The sequence below is a fragment of the Equus caballus genome, chromosome 10 (genome assembly GCF_041296265.1).
Source record: "Equus caballus isolate H_3958 breed thoroughbred chromosome 10, TB-T2T, whole genome shotgun sequence".
NCBI classification, from domain to species: Eukaryota; Metazoa; Chordata; class Mammalia; order Perissodactyla; family Equidae; genus Equus; species Equus caballus.
Genome location: NC_091693.1, coordinates 55479369 through 55495117, shown reverse-complemented (window position 1 = coordinate 55495117; position 15749 = coordinate 55479369). Strand labels below are relative to the sequence as shown.

The 15749-nt window shown below is 38.4% G+C and overlaps 1 protein-coding gene across 6 annotated transcripts in view; it reads right to left on the bottom strand.

The window, feature by feature from the left end:
* Nucleotides 1–15749, bottom strand: part of FHL5 (four and a half LIM domains 5) — a 40900-nt gene that overhangs the window by 23773 nt on the left and 1378 nt on the right. The gene's annotated exons all lie outside the window — the stretch shown is intronic.

The window sequence follows — 15749 nt, the reverse complement described above, 5'->3', positions numbered from 1 at the left end:
GGGCATTCCAGGACATCCTCCACAACACTTATGAAAAATCTTTCTCAGACTCCTGTGATCATTTGCTTTCCCTGGTGACAAATGTCCAACAGCTCTTCTTTGACTGTAAAATAAAGTGTGAACTCCATTATGTAGGACAGAGACCCTTTACTACTTGTCTACTTTTCCCACTCTTTCTCCAGCCCTTTCCCAATCCCACACGGCCCAACACTCACACACTCCACCCATGCCTTAGCCACTTCCAGTGACTCCTTATTCTTTAAATACACTATGTCCTTGTATGCCTTTGAGCCTTCACATGTGACTTTTCTTCTATCTCCAATGCCCTCCTCCTTGTCACCTACCGACCTTGTCCACCTTATGATTCTCCTCATCCATCAAGGTGCAGTTGAAAATGCTTCTCTCTGTAGCTGTCTCAGATCTCTCAGGACAGAGTAGTTGCTCTCATTAGTTCATATATCTGTCTGTTTTTCTCTTGCCACATTTTCTAACAGCTGTTTTGTCCTGTGTGTCTCTCTCTCATTTGTTAGGCCCTCAAGAGCAAGGATGTTGCTTATTTCATCTGTGTATCTCAGGTCTGAGCATAGCAGAACCTCAGAACATGCTTTATGGCTGATGAAACAAATGAATGGAAAACTGTCTGTTCTCTAAGGGCTTGGAGTCCCAGACAAGTACTAATGAAATACATATGCAAAGGAGATTCTCTCAACCGAATAAAGGATAAAGGCTCAAGCATAAAAGAGTTAAGAATTTGTGTGCTACATATTCACTCGAGTAGTGAATTAATTTATATCTATTATATCTATGGCAAATATGTCAAACGGCTGAGAATAAAGGTTAGAGAACAGAAGGGAAAGCCCATGGGGCCTGCCCATGGCAAGGAGAGTTCTCTCACTTTCCCTGTGAGGACAGCCGAAGAAGACAGCTGGAGTGCTCTCCAAATACCAGCCAGGAGGCTATCAAGAAACAGCAGAAGTAGGCAGTTAATCTGTTGACAACATTAAAAGTCTTTTCTATAAACTAGGGGCACCAGTAAGCTTCTATGAACAGTTTTTGGACTGTTTGACTGGATAGTTCAGTTCTCTACTGGAAGCTACACCACCTTTCTGGGTCTACGCATACAACATTTTGAGACAAACCATGTCTTTACCAAGATTGCAAGGTCTTCGTCTCCTGAGATCTATGATGTTGGCTGAAGTGTTTCTTGACTGAAGTGTTGTTTGACTGAGTGACTGAGTTTGACAAAATTTAGGGGCGTTAAATGAGATATATGAAAAAATAGATCCTCCAAAGTCTGTGTAAACTAGGTCAGATGGGATAAATATATGTTCTACAGCAAAAAAAATTTTTAATTTAAAATTCACGTATTTTAAAAATATGAAGGAGTTAGAGTAACTAGTACAGAAACTCTACTTTTAAGTTTTTCTTTCTTGGTTTGGAGGGTGCAGTGAGAAGAACTGTGTGTACTTCATTACCTGGTTTTTGTTTGTAATCCAAGACATAGTGAGAGGAGTATTGGGTTGGAAAGCAGAAGCTGTAGATTGTTGCACTGGTTGCTTTAAGCACTAGCATATAACTGACCCACTGTTGTGGAAACCATTTAACTTTTCCAGCCCTTACTTTCCTTACCTGTGAAATGAGAGCGATATCAGCTGCTTACAATCCTGCTTGAGGATCAAGTGAGATGTAAGAATGGAAAGCCGTGGGTAAATTGATGTAGGTGTGCTTGACTTGATGGAAAATGTGAAATTTTAACTGTATATCCCATTTTGAAGAAGGGGGCTATTTTCTTCCCCTCTCAAACACCACTTTTTAAAAACTCAAAAACAATATTAAAAATAACTAGAGCCGTAACTTCAGGCCATCAATCAAAAATAACCTAAAACCAGCATCATAGATTTGTAGTGGAATGTTTGATATTAGTCTCTAGGGACATATTTGCAAGCCCAGTTTGTTGGAAGCTGAATGTCTTGTGTGGAGAGGTCAAATGCGAATTCTCCTGAGAGCTGATGAACTACTCTCCCATGAAACGAAACAGCTGACTAGAGCTTTCCATCTGGTTAATTTGTTCTGTGGATGCTAACAAAGAAAAAAAGTGCTTTGTGTGATTTTCCTGGAGAGGTTACATTTAAAATCATGAAATTATGGAAGCTTTTACTGAAATAGAAGTAAAATATAGTTCATGGTAATGTGTAAGTATAACTATATCTTACCAAACATTGTATTCTTCAAAAAATAAAAAAGAAGAACTCTTAAAAAATACATGGGCTTACTACCATCCTTGGTTTTTTCCTCACTGGGGTATAAGAACATTTTCAAGACAAACAGAGTACTGTTTATTGAGATGAAACTGGGTTAACTAGATCTCTGTCTATCCAGGTCCCAATTTTCTGCTTTTAAATCCATCATTAGGCTTGCCTTTATGATTTTGATCCCAAAGGAACCAAATCATTTCAGTAGGTATAAGTCAAGTCTTCCCTTTTATTCCCTGTACTCTTGCCGTTATTTCTGCAAAAGGTGTTCAGGAGGAGCAAATCTAGTTCCTAGGTTGCCTCAGTGTCTCCTCAAAGTCTTGTTCGAGGTTCTGATTTAGTGCCGAGGTGTGGTAGATATAAGGACTGAAAACTAAAGGAAATAATTTATCTAAAGGTATTTAGCATAGGGTCAGCACATAGCAAGGGCGGGGTAAATGTTTCCTGTATATGAATCCCCTAAATCAACCCCATTTCCTGCAGCTGGAGTCTACGAGGACAGTACAGATCTAATATAAGTATCTGAAAGTGTTCCTCCAGCCTCCTCTCTGTGCTTTTTGGAAAACTCAACATGTACTCTCTGGAATTCCTCAAGGGTAGTAGTTGCGTCAGTTTTTTATTCTGTTTTGTCTTGTTGGTCTTCCTTTCTATTTGAAGATCACCTTCATCATGCCCATTAACTATTATCAGTATCTGAACCCTGGTAGCTGTTTTCTCAGCCGTGGGAAGGGAGCTCCATTGATTCATCTATTCAACACTGTTTCTATCTGCGTTCTCTTGCATCTAATGACAAATGTAAGCTTATTTGGCAAGAAGTGTGATCTGCCATTGTAGGAACTACGTCTACTGAGGAAGGACTAAATCTGCAACCTGGGCCACATCAGTTGAATAACCCCACAGGGCCAGGTATTCGAGTGCACACGGTCACATGAAAAATTTGCTATGGTCTAGGGAAATATACTTTATCAGAGAGGAATGACAATGCTTTTTGTATCTTTTTTTTTGTTTTTCCATTTTGAATTCAATATTGCGTGTTATAAAGAGATTGTAAATTGATCACTGTAAAACCAACATGACTATTTTATTTTCCTGATGTTTTAAAATAAACTCTAATTTCCTTCCATAATTAGTGATGAGAAGACTCAATCCTTATACAATTAATTCACCTTACAGGATGACAAACATATTCAATTTAAACAATGACTTGAGAGCAGATTAGTTTAATAACCATGGATCCGGGAATTCAGAGGAGCTGTACAGAGTTCTCCAATTATCACAGTACAGTTGGTTCATCTTAACCCTATATAATCTTGAAAAATTAAAAGTACATGCTCCTCATAATATAGGAGAATCAAGCAAAAATTACTTTCTGTGATCTTCTTTTAGACAAATGTGTTTTTAAATATAAGAAACCATTTCTATTCTGATAATACATGGATTGTATTAGAAAGTGTCCAATAAAATGAAGTGTGTGCTTTATTTGGAAGGTGGCCAATAAAAAATGATAAATGTATTCTTTATCTAATAGAGCCTATAAAGTAGCTTTTTAAATCCATGACTTACCTAAATGATAACTCCAGTTAAATAAATTAGTTAGGAAGAACTTTCAGCCACTCAACTAGGAGCAGTAAATAAGATGTCACAATCAGTCACCTAATTCTTTCCTGAGAATAATCCCAAGTCTAAGCATATAACATATTGGCTCTCATGTATCCTGGTATTAATGCATTTTATAGACTCTGTTGGTTTATTATCTTCTTCAAATTCATAAAACATAATGAGGAAAGAAGAGCTCATTTCTGGCCCTTTTGAAATAAGCAGAGTCTGTCAGTAATTTCTATTTCACCTATGACTTACAGCTTCAGTCATTTTTTAATTTTAAGGTATATGAGGGAGCATTTGTAAGTTGTATTATGATAAGTTTAATGAAAGCCCTTTGTGTTTCTCAGATTTTTTAAAATTTTCTACTTTGTATTATAAATATTTTGGGGTTTGTTATATTCCTTACAACCATAACATAAACTCATGCAGAGCAGCCATTGTGTCTTACTCTTTTCTGTACTCTAATTGGAGCCTAGTGGTGCCCAATACTTACTGGTTGATCTTTAAAAATGTTTCAGATAAAACTGATGGTAATTTTGAAAGGATTTCTACTTTATTGAAAGTGATGATGGCTCAAGACCAGGAAAATAAGCTGAAGCACCTCCAGTCTTGGGCTTTTCTGTTGGAGACGTCATTATGATTCCCTAGTGACTAGATGCACTCCAGGGAGGCATTCTTCCCTTGACTTCTAGAGAGAAGGCTCCAGTGACTCTGACTTTCTTTTCCCTCTGAACTGGTAGGGCAAGTCAAAGGAAGTGTCCTCTCTCTTTGCAAGGCTACCAGCAGTTTTGCAGATGGACGCAGGTGTGGAGTAGGTACTTGCTATCTCTTTAGACCTTTACATTCTGTTTTAAAAAATAGTGGTCCACTGAAGCCTTTAGACTCCTACTGAGCCTGGGAGGGCTGGGGAAGGTTAGGGTTAGACCTCTGACAGCAGGAGCTCTCCCTGACCCTTCACAAACCTGGGGAGGCTCTAACCACAGGCACTTCTGTGAAGCCCAGCAGCCTGCCACTCAGGGCTGATCCTAAGGCATATATGCCCCTTATCATATGCATGAACTTTCCAATCAGTCTCCAAATTCTTAACCCTCAGTTGATCATTTTCATGATGTTTGGGGATTGGTCACAGTAACACTTTACAAAACCACTCCATTATCAGCATCCCATTAGACAGTTTGGCATCATCTAAATACATATATGGTAAAAAAGATGACATTTATTATTCTTCCTTGCAAGGCAGAATATTGTAAATTATATCCACAAATGATATTTTAGAGCAAATGAGATAATATATATCGAAATACCTTAAAAACCATTATGAGTTACACAAATATAAACATTGCTGAGAAGGAAAGTATACAGGAATTAAAATAACGGTAGAAGGAAAATAACAAAATTTTAAGAATATACTTAGCTTGTTATCCTAGTAGTGCTGTAACATTTGGTACTGATCAAAACCAAACGTGGCTTCTCATCAAGCAACATTTAACTTAAAAATCCCTGGAGTTTCTCTTGAAGAAACCACAGAACAGTGTGATGACAAGACAGGGAAGGTTGTGAGATTTACTTTTCACTGTATAGGCTTTTGTATCTTTTGAATTTTGTACTAAATGCATGAGTAGCCTATTTTAAAAATTAAATGAAGCCATAATATAAATCAAAAGACTAAGCTTATTTCTCTTAAATCTCTTGTTCTTGATCTAAGGACACAAGAACTATAAGAGATGGATCAGCTTCAATTCCATATCTTACAAAGGTGGAAACTAAATTCTGAAAAGGGTATTCATATAGCTAGTATACCTTTCCAGAAAAATTTGGACAAATGAAATATGTCTTCCAAATAAAATATTATAAATACTTAATAGGAAATGCCCACGTTCCTAATAAAAATGAATTTTATCAAACTTCTTTTGGGACTAGATTACTAGTTTGTAGTGAGTGACCTATATAGGACCAGATTGTTAAGTAGAAATGAAAGAATTTTTTTAAGATGAGCCAAAAGTGGATGCCAGTTACTGATCCGTTTAAAGATTCTTACATTTACCAACGTTTTGGTAATTTTGCCCAATTTTCTTCTAAGCTTTGCTCTGTGTGACCTCATTTTCTCAAGGAGAAAGAAAAAATGGACTTCCACTCTCCAATAAATTAGTTGCACAGCCAGTCTTTCCCGTAATAGTTTACTAAAAAAATGAAATCTCAAGCATTAGAACAAGGAAGATGAGGAGGAGAGAAAGAGAAATCAGGTGGAAGAGCAGGGGGAGGCCCAGGAGAGGAGATTGTAGGGAAACTCAGTAAAAGGAATCCCCTGTGGATATGGCCAGATATTTAGAGAAAAAGCCTCTTAGTGCCACATCATTTTGATATTTTTCCTTCCCTGTAAAAGCATGTTTCTGATCCAAGCCCATTTTCACAGAACTAGTAAATTGAAGAGCTGGGAGGGATTTTGAAATTCTCTAGTTTGTTCTTCTCATCAACAAGGAAAATTGACTTATTTTTTTAAAGCTGGCAAAGTGGTTAGTGAAAAAGCTTCAACCGGAATTCAGATTTCCAGGCTCCTAATGGAAGTCATTTGTTTGGAATGAAAGTTTTGGTTACTACTGTGATTTTTCCAAAAAAGAAGAGATGAAAGCCCTCTGCTTATTTGTATCTGACACTCCAGCTTTTAGCTGTGGACCAGGTAACAGCCTTTCCTGCAGAAACAGAGGGGCGCAGTCCGTCCCTCTCTGTTGAAGCCAAGCTGCCACTAGTTGCACAAAATGAACCAATTATCCTCAAAAGCAAGCACATGTCCTCTCCAACATTCAAGGCAACTCAATTTCTATCAGTTTTTATTTATTATAGTTATTATTGGTTTACTGTGGAGCTTGGGAGGAAAAGCCCAAAACCACATTTGTCTTTTTTTCTGGATCCTCACCTGAAAAATGAGGTAGTGATGTGTGTGCATGTGTGGTGTGTGTGTGTTTGTGTGTATCTGAGTGTTTGTGGGGAAGTATTTGGGCTGAGGTTGGAGGGGAGTGGAAGTTGATGTTAACCAGTTTTTCCAGTATTTATTCCTGCGGAAAAATAATCTTCCTGCTACCAGAATGAGATTTAAAAAGATACAAGGCAGAGCTATATCCTGTGCTTTGGTGATAACACTAATCACTAATTACAAGGTACTCTTCTGACAGTTTAAGATTTGTTGGTGATGGAGGGGGTGACCGTTTAAACGGTCATGAGATGATATTTAAAGTCAGCTTTAATTTAATTTTTATCTGTTCTCAGTCTCAAAGATTTAAGCAAAGTTGATTCTCAGCATCTGTCAAAGGAAAATGATTGTAGCCCAGGTACAGTCTTCACTCGGCAGCCGTGGGTTCACAGCTTTGGAAATAAAACCTGTTAACCTCAGGTTGTTTATGCTAATTCTGTGTGTAAAGTAAAGGGGAAAATCTGTTATTATTCCCTTGAAAACCAAATGTCCACAGTATTAGTTGACAAATGTTGGTTCCAATTTAGTGCTAGTTTCATTTTCACCGTAAATATCACTCAATGTGTGAATTTTTAAGGCATGCCCATGTGTCACACAAACAGGACCCGAGACCTCTCCTGCCTTGTTCGGGGCTGTGTCCCTGGCACTTAAAACAGCCTGGCACAAATATGTGTTGACTGAATGCAAGAAGGAAGAAGTCAGATGTTGGGCCTCGGAATGCTGAAGGTTGAGAGAGACACAGTCACTTCCCTCCCATTTTATACATAAAAAGGCTGACCCAGAGCCAGCCTTGTCTTTGAATCACACTACTTTCTGTGACCTTCATAGGCCAAGTTCTTTAGCGTGGTATTTCAGACCTTTGACAATCTGGCGTCTGCCTTGATCTGGCTCTTTCACTTTCAGACCCAACAATAGCAAACAGCTCTCTGAGCACAGTGTACTTTAGTTCTGTAGGTTTCACAAAGAGCTCTTGAGTGCCAACTCTGGGCCATTCCTGGAGCATGGCAGGTAAGGCCAGTTCTCTACCCGTGAAAAGCTTCCATGCTGGCGTGCGAGAAAGACTCACAAATGATTTCTTCACTCCATCACTCTGCCACCAGATCGGGACCCTAGCTGTAAGTTCTCATGGCTCTCGGTTCTTTTGAACACCCAGTACACTTTAGTCCTAGTGAATGCTCAACAGTAAGCTTCAGGTGGGACAGATGCTATGTTGCCACCAGACTCCTGGTGTCCAGCATATTACCAGCATGTGCTGAGCACTCAGTAAATACCGTGGATGGAAGGAACTGAGGGAAGGAAGGAGAGAGGACATGTGGAAATGCTTGGACGTATGCACAAGGTGCTCTGGAAATTTCTAGAAAATTTCAGGTAAAGCTTCTTCTAGAGCTGTAACTTGAATATTGAATAAAAGCCAGTCTCTAAGAAAAGGTGCGGGAAGGTTCCTAAGCAGTGTGTGGGGGGGTCCACACAGTTGAGGTAGAGAAGCAGCATGCCAAGAGGTGTGGACTACATCCAGAGAGTACTGCTGGAAATGCCAGATGGACCATACCTGAAGGGCAGCATTACGTCCATATGTGGATAATAGAAAGGTCACATATGAAATGAAGTATTTTTACATGTCAGAACTTTAAAAACTCAGCTACACATTGGTATGAATATATTTAGCCCGCTGTTTTCTTCTTGGCCAAAGGAAGACCACACTGTAAAAGCAGGTCTGTGACATAATGCTGTCAACTAAAAATTTCTCTTCCTTAGCATTTCAACAATTTAAATTGATGACTTAAATTTATAAGAAACCAGGAGTGCTTTTTTGAATTAAAAATCGTACGAAAGTATTTCTCATTCTTCCAGGTTTCTATGCTTGTCATTTAAAGGAATTTCTCTCTTTTTGAAAGTGTGGGGATAAAGCATCCCTCCCCTGGCTCCCTGATTCTACTCCACTTGGGGAGTGATTTAACTGATAAGTAACTGGACAAAGGGGCCTCTCAGGTGCCTCTCCTCCTCGCTCCGGTGGGAACCACCAGTGTGCAGGCCTGAACCGTGCTCCCCTCCCTGGAGGGAGCCCACTGCAGCTGCCCAGCCTGGTGAGGGAGCACTGAGGGAGGGAGTCCAAGTTCTCTACCCACACTGGGAAAGCGCAATGCAGGCTGGGAGGGGCGGTCTTTGGAAAAAGCTTTGTTTTCCAACCCAGCTTTAACAATAATAAAATTGGTAATGACTTGATCTCATATGTAACACCTGTGTCTATTTCACAATTTCTTAAAAACTCTGAAAGTGAGGCACGTGATTAAATGAAAATTTCAAATCCATACAGATGTCACAATAAAGGCGGTTTTATTATTATGTCTGTTATATTGTGTGTGTATGTGTATGTGAGGGGAGAGGAGAAGAAAAAGAGAGAATAATATATATACTAGCTTCTATTAACCAGGGTGTTAAGTTAGGATTTTTGCTTTATGCAGCCTTTGTAGTTTAAAATTTAACAAAAAACAAAATGAAGGAACGAATAGCATTATTTCTAAACTCTCAGCTCAGTCAAAAAACAAACAAAACAAGAAATATTCTAATAACCTTGATCTAAATAACTGTTAATTCCTGTTTTAAATGTGTTTGGGAATTTGACATCTATTTCCTCTTTAGGTTGTAGTTTACAAGATTTTTGGATTTTGAGTATCAGTTTCCCAGGTGGAATTCTGATAATGGCATACGTTTATTCCTATTATATATTTTTTTCAGATCATTTGGTGTCTAAGCAAATAATATCATAAATGAAGTACCAATATGTATTTTAATAATGATTTATTGTTTACAAAGTGCTTTCATGTATATTATCTAGAACAGTGGTTCTTAAACATTTTTGGTTTAAGACTTTATTTAGCAACTAATGAAAGCTATTTACTTCTTCTTAAGAATATATACATATGCATATGCTCAGAGAAGTTTCTCAAACCTAGCAAAGCCAGGGTTCTTGGAAGCAGGCTGTAGAGCAGAGGTTGCCAACTACACCCTAAGGACCGAAATTTAGTCACAGCCTGTGTGTGTATGGCCTGAGATCCAAACATAGCTTATATATTTTAAATTGATTAAAAAAATATCAGAAGAAGAAAAATTTTTTGACATGTGAAACTATATGAAATTAAAATTTCAGTGTCCGTAAATAAAGCTTTATTGGAACATAGCCATACTCTTTCATTTACATAAAGTCTGTGGCTGCTTTCAAACCACCACAGCAGAGTTGAGTAGTATTGAAGCCTAAAATATTTATGATCTGGTCCTTTACAAAAACACTTACTGACTCCTGATCTAAAGTTTGGAAGTACATTTTGTGTTTTTTAGTTGTATTTTGTTGAGTGTTGAGTGTTTTTTAAATTATGCTCAAGTTTAACTAGGACTTGAAAAGGACTTCTACACACTGCTTCAAAGAATATAAAATTATTTACTAAATGACTAAAAATAATGCTAGAAATCATTAACATGGTGTTTGGAAAAGTATTCAATGACATGACATAATGCTTCTGATTTGCTTTAAGTAAAAAAAAAGGAGTATGAAGTGAATAATCAGTGTGATCTCAACTACACAAACACTTTTAAAGAGTAGAAAACAAGTTTAGAAGAAAATATGCTCAAATGTTAAGCCTCTTGATTGAAGTTATAAAATTTTTTAAACATTTTTCTTCTCAGTACTTTCTAAATTGTACAATGTATAATGTGTCAATTTGATAATAAGGAAAAATAAAATACTGAACAAAATTTGAGTACATTGTTTAATTTTTTAAAAAATTCTCAAAGATTAGAATCTTCTGTGATAGTATAACTATAAAATTGTTAAAGAGAACGAATTAATAGAGTTAATGTAATTATAAGATCGAAAATCATTTTTAAAAATTAAGTCTTACTTCATTTAGGTAGCATGGCAGCTTGGTGTCAGATGCTTTTTTTTTCCTGCATGCAAATTATACCCATGATTCTGCTAAAGAAGTGTTGATCTTTACATGAAGAAAAAATTTTACACAAAATTGAAGCATTGTTATTTCTATACAGAGAGCATTTGGTCAAAATTTGTGATAGACAACTCCTTGTTTCCAGGAGCTTCATGAAATGGTCATCAGCACAATGTAGAGATTCATGATGTAAAGAAGACTGAACACCTTCACCAGTTTTTCTGTTGATACTATATTGACTTGATCAACTTGTTGAATGAATGAGTGAATATATGAGTAAACGAATTACCTGTATGTATGACTTTTGGGCTTTGTCAAACAAAAGATAAATAGTTTGATACTGTGATCAGGATAACTACTAATACTCTTTTAAAAAGTATTAGGAGTTACATGACCATGACACGTTATTGAAATTGTCTTATGAACAACTGTAAGAAATCATTAGAGAACAGAGTGAAGCTGGAAAACGAGAAACACAAAAGCCCATCTCCCCACCATCTTGAGTTCTATAATTGAATTAAATTGGAAATAAAATCAAAAAGTGAATTCTTAAATATGTTTGGGGAGCATCTGATACATCAAAATGATCTACTGAAAAATAAAACTCAGGATCCGTTTGGCAAGCGCATATCTAGCAAAATGAATTAGCAAAGGAATATCTCAAAGCTTTGCTAAGAGTCAAGTGAGATGGGTTTAAGGGCCAGTAGCAACAGGATCGTAACAGAAGAATTTGAGAAGAAATAAAAATAAAAGTGATTCCTGTTACCATTACACTAATACAAAATTCTACAGGATGGGTGTGTTTATTCCATCTTTAAGGGAGGGAGGCAAATTAATTTTTCCCAGTTCACAGAGGACTCAACATGGACCAGACTTCAGAGTCTTGACTTTCTTCTCTATATCACACTATCACTCTTGCATTGCCTTTCTAGCCTTGTTTATTTATTTAATGAATTTAATTATTTTTTTTCTTGGCAGGGAAAAATTCGCCCTGAGCTAACATCTGTTGCCAATCTTCTTCTTCTTTGTCCCCTCCTCAAAGCCCCAGTGCATGGTTGTATATCCAGTTGTAAGTCCTTCTAGTTCTTCTGAGTGAACTGCCACCACAGCACGGCAACTGACAGACTGGTGGTGTGGTTCTGCAACCAGGAAATGAACCCAGGTCACAGAAGCAGTGAGAGCGCTGAACTTTAACCACTAGGCCATCAGGCCTGGCTCTATTTAACGAACTAAAAATTTTTTCGTTTCCTTTCCAGTGGTTTAACAATCCAATCTAGAGGCAGCATTTGGAGGGAAGTTCATTCTATTGTATCCATATTTCTCTTTTCTCAAAACAGATCTTAAAGCTTTCTGTTTCTTGTCTCATTTGACAGGTCTTTGAAAATCTGTCTATAAAATGCATTCATCGTTTACTGATCACCTACAACCTGCAAAAGAGTGTGTGGGATGCTAGAAATTCAATGGTAATTGCCACAGCCCCTTGCTCTAAGGGAGCATGTAGTCTTATAAGAGATACAGACAAGTAAATGAGATTATAATGTGAGCCCAAGAGGGCACATTGGTAGTATGAGAATATGCAAAAGCGGTACCAAACATGGACATGGGTTCAGGGTGGTCTGTAAGTACTTCCCAGAGGATGCAGCATGTGAGATAAGATCTAAAAGATAAGGGTGGCTGAGGGGAGTCAGGTCTGCATGCAGAGTGCTCCGAGAAAAAGTGTCTGTGGAGGCCTGGCTGAAAAGAGGCATTTGCCCTGCTCTTAATTTCCTGAAAGTCATTCAGCATGACTCAGCAGTAGTGTGTGTGTGTGTGTGCACGCACGCGCGCATGTGCACGTGCGTGCAGGTGTATCAGTGCTGTAGTAAAAATTGGTTTGGAGAAGAATGTAGAGGCTAAATTATTCAGGGTCTTGACTAGTAATAACAACAACCAGCACTTAACACCTATTCTGTGCCAGGCACTGTTGCAAGTAATTTTATACCACATATTTTTTCCTCATAACAAACCTAAGGAAAAGGTACACCATCATGATCTCCATTTTGTTTACAAGGAAAATGAGACATATAGAGGCTAAGTGACTTCTCTAAGTTTACAGACCTAGTGAGTGACGCAGCTGAGACTTGAGCTCCAGCTAGTCTGGCACGAAAAGTATGGCCATGAACTGATAGTATCAGAATCACCTGGGAGCTTGTTAGAAATGCGAAAAGTCAGGCACCAACCCAGACCTACAGAACCAGAATCTGCATTTTAACAAAGACCCAGAGGTGGTTCCTGAGCCCCTTAAAGTTTGAGGAGATCTGCTGTGATCCACTACACTCTATTGCCTCTCTTTAACCTTGAGAAGGAATCTGGACATGATCTTCAGGCCAGTGGAAGTCAGGGAAAGGTCTGAAGTGAGAGACTGGCAAAATCAAATTGTTTTTAGACCAGTTGTTTTAGGTCAACCCCTCTGGCTTCACTATGGAAAATGCAGTTGAAGATGGCAACTCTGGAGTCAGGGAGATGAATGAAAGGACTGCTGTCGACCACATAAAAAATGATGGCAGCTTGAAATAGAGTTGTGGCAGTGAGAAAGGAGAGAAGTAGGTGAATGTATGAGGTAGCACTGATAGAACTTAGAGATTCTTTGGGTAGGAAGGTGGGGAGTAGGGAGAGGGAAATGATGAATTTACTTTTAGATTGAAATGAGATTCGAGAGGACTGTCTGACAGTCAAATAGATCTGTTCAGCTGGGGCCAAAGACGTGGGGCAGGGAAACCATATAAATTACTTGCGCATGTTGGAAGGGGTCCTAGGGCCAATTCTATATCAAAATTTTCACCTAGTTTGCCTCTGACACCCCTCCCCACTCCTGCGTTGTATTTGCTGTGGTCCAAGCTGGCTCTAGGCAGTCCTGTATTCAGCAGACAATTGCACACATCTGTCTGTAGCTCAGAAAAGACATCTTAGCTAGAGAGACAGATTTTGGATTTGTAAGCACATAGAATAGATGATAATTGAAGCAGTGAAATTGCCTACAGAGAGAGCAGGAGTCTAAGATATGGGGTAGGGGAAGAGGAATCTGCAAAGCACACTGAGAACAGTGGTCTCAGAGGTGGGAGGAAAACCAGGAGTTTGCTCTCATGGAAGCCCTGGGTGAGAGTGTTTCAAGATGGGGAAAATGGAGAATAGGATAAAATGCTTTTGAGACTCCAAGTAGATAGAGAATGAGAAATGTTCTGCTGGATTTAGCACTGTGCTGTGATTGATACCCTCAGTAAGCGCTGGGGAAAACTGATGAGGACTAAAGCCAGACTGCGATAGATTGAGAAGTGGGAGCTAAGGAGGGAGAGATTCTTAATAGAGTGTAGATAGTTCTTTCAAGAGATTGATCTATGAAGCTGAGGAATGAGGGTAACTGGAGGAGCTCAGTAATAAAGGAAAAACTTTTTAAGATGGAAAACTTGAGCGTGTTTAAATGCTCATGCAAGGAGCTAATAAAGGAGGAAAAATTAAAGACTGTCATCCCTGAAGTGGAGGGTATGAGATAGTGGGTACTAGTTTAGATTTTGCCTTTTATGTTCCAATCTACCAATAGGTCGGGATGGGGATTTGGGAGGAGGGCTAGAGAAACAGGAAGACCCCACTGCAGTCATCTGTTCCACATTCTGGGGTCTTTGGAGGCTTAATCTTATCACCGTTCCGGTCTAAGCCTTGCTTTCCACAAAAGGAGCTGTTCTGCTACTTGAATCTTCTACTTTTATTTCCATGACACACTGCCACGAATTAACTAAGCACCTGCTTTGAAAATTAACCCTTAAACTTCATCTTCAGCTAAAGTCCTGGCCTTAGTCTTCTCTCTCCTCAGGTGAGGCAGTTTAGAGACAGTTCAGGCAAACTTCCACCCTAAGCCCTTTAAAGCTTTGGTAAACTCACTGGCCCCAGGGTATGTCTGAAGCTGAGGTCTACAGCTTCATGGAGAACAGCAGTTCATAATCAGGACCCCAGAGAAGACTCAAGGACAGACTTTGGGAGTCCATCGACCCCAGAAATGCCATTGGAATATCTATGTGCAATCTGAGAAGAAGGTCCACTGATTCCATCAGATTCTTAAGGGGCTCTGTGATCCCAAAGTAGTCTGATGTGGAGATAAACGTTCACACTGATCATTTTGGAGTGATTCGAGGTGTCACGGCAGGAAAGAGTCCTCCTCCTTCCCCTCCTCCTCTCCACAGCTCCTTACAGGGTACCAAAAGGTAACCAAGAAAAATGATGACAACCAGAAGGAAAAAAGACAACTACAGGAACACGGAAACACAAGTTTGTTGAATTCACATCTGACTCAGAACTTCCTATGTGAACCCAAGTATTTTGTTTTCAATTCTAAGGAGATCATGTTTCCTTGACTGAAAACACAAAAAATAAATCAAAGCTTCTCCAATGTGTTTTAGACAAACATTTATTTCCAATATTATAGTAGAAAGCTACTAGGCTTGCCTGAGGAACGCAAATTAATCTAGCTTTACTCAAAATGTTGATGGCAAATATAACAAAAATAAGAGGTAAACTGGTCAGTGAGGTGATGTTACATTAGAACACAAATCTGCTGCTCTTGCTTAGGAAGAATGGTCCCAGAATTGGCAACTAATGATAATATGTGGGAATAAATAGAACAAGAGTAGAAAAAAGACATCAGAGTTTACCCTCCCCATTAAGCAGTTTGGATTATGGCTTTAGGCATATATCATAACAAATATGTTAAGAAATATCTTGTATGGTACATATGTTTGCAATATTTGTGTTAATTTTTAATCCATATGTTTTGCTAATAAAAATGCTAGAATTTATACATGACAGTATTGTAGATGTGAAATGACGGCTAAAATGATGAGGATTTTCTTAGATTTTATTTATAAGAATTACAGATTTTATTAATGATTCTTTTTAGTTACCACATTTCTGAAACTCAAATTGACAGCTGAGGAGTCGCATTTGGATTTCAAATGG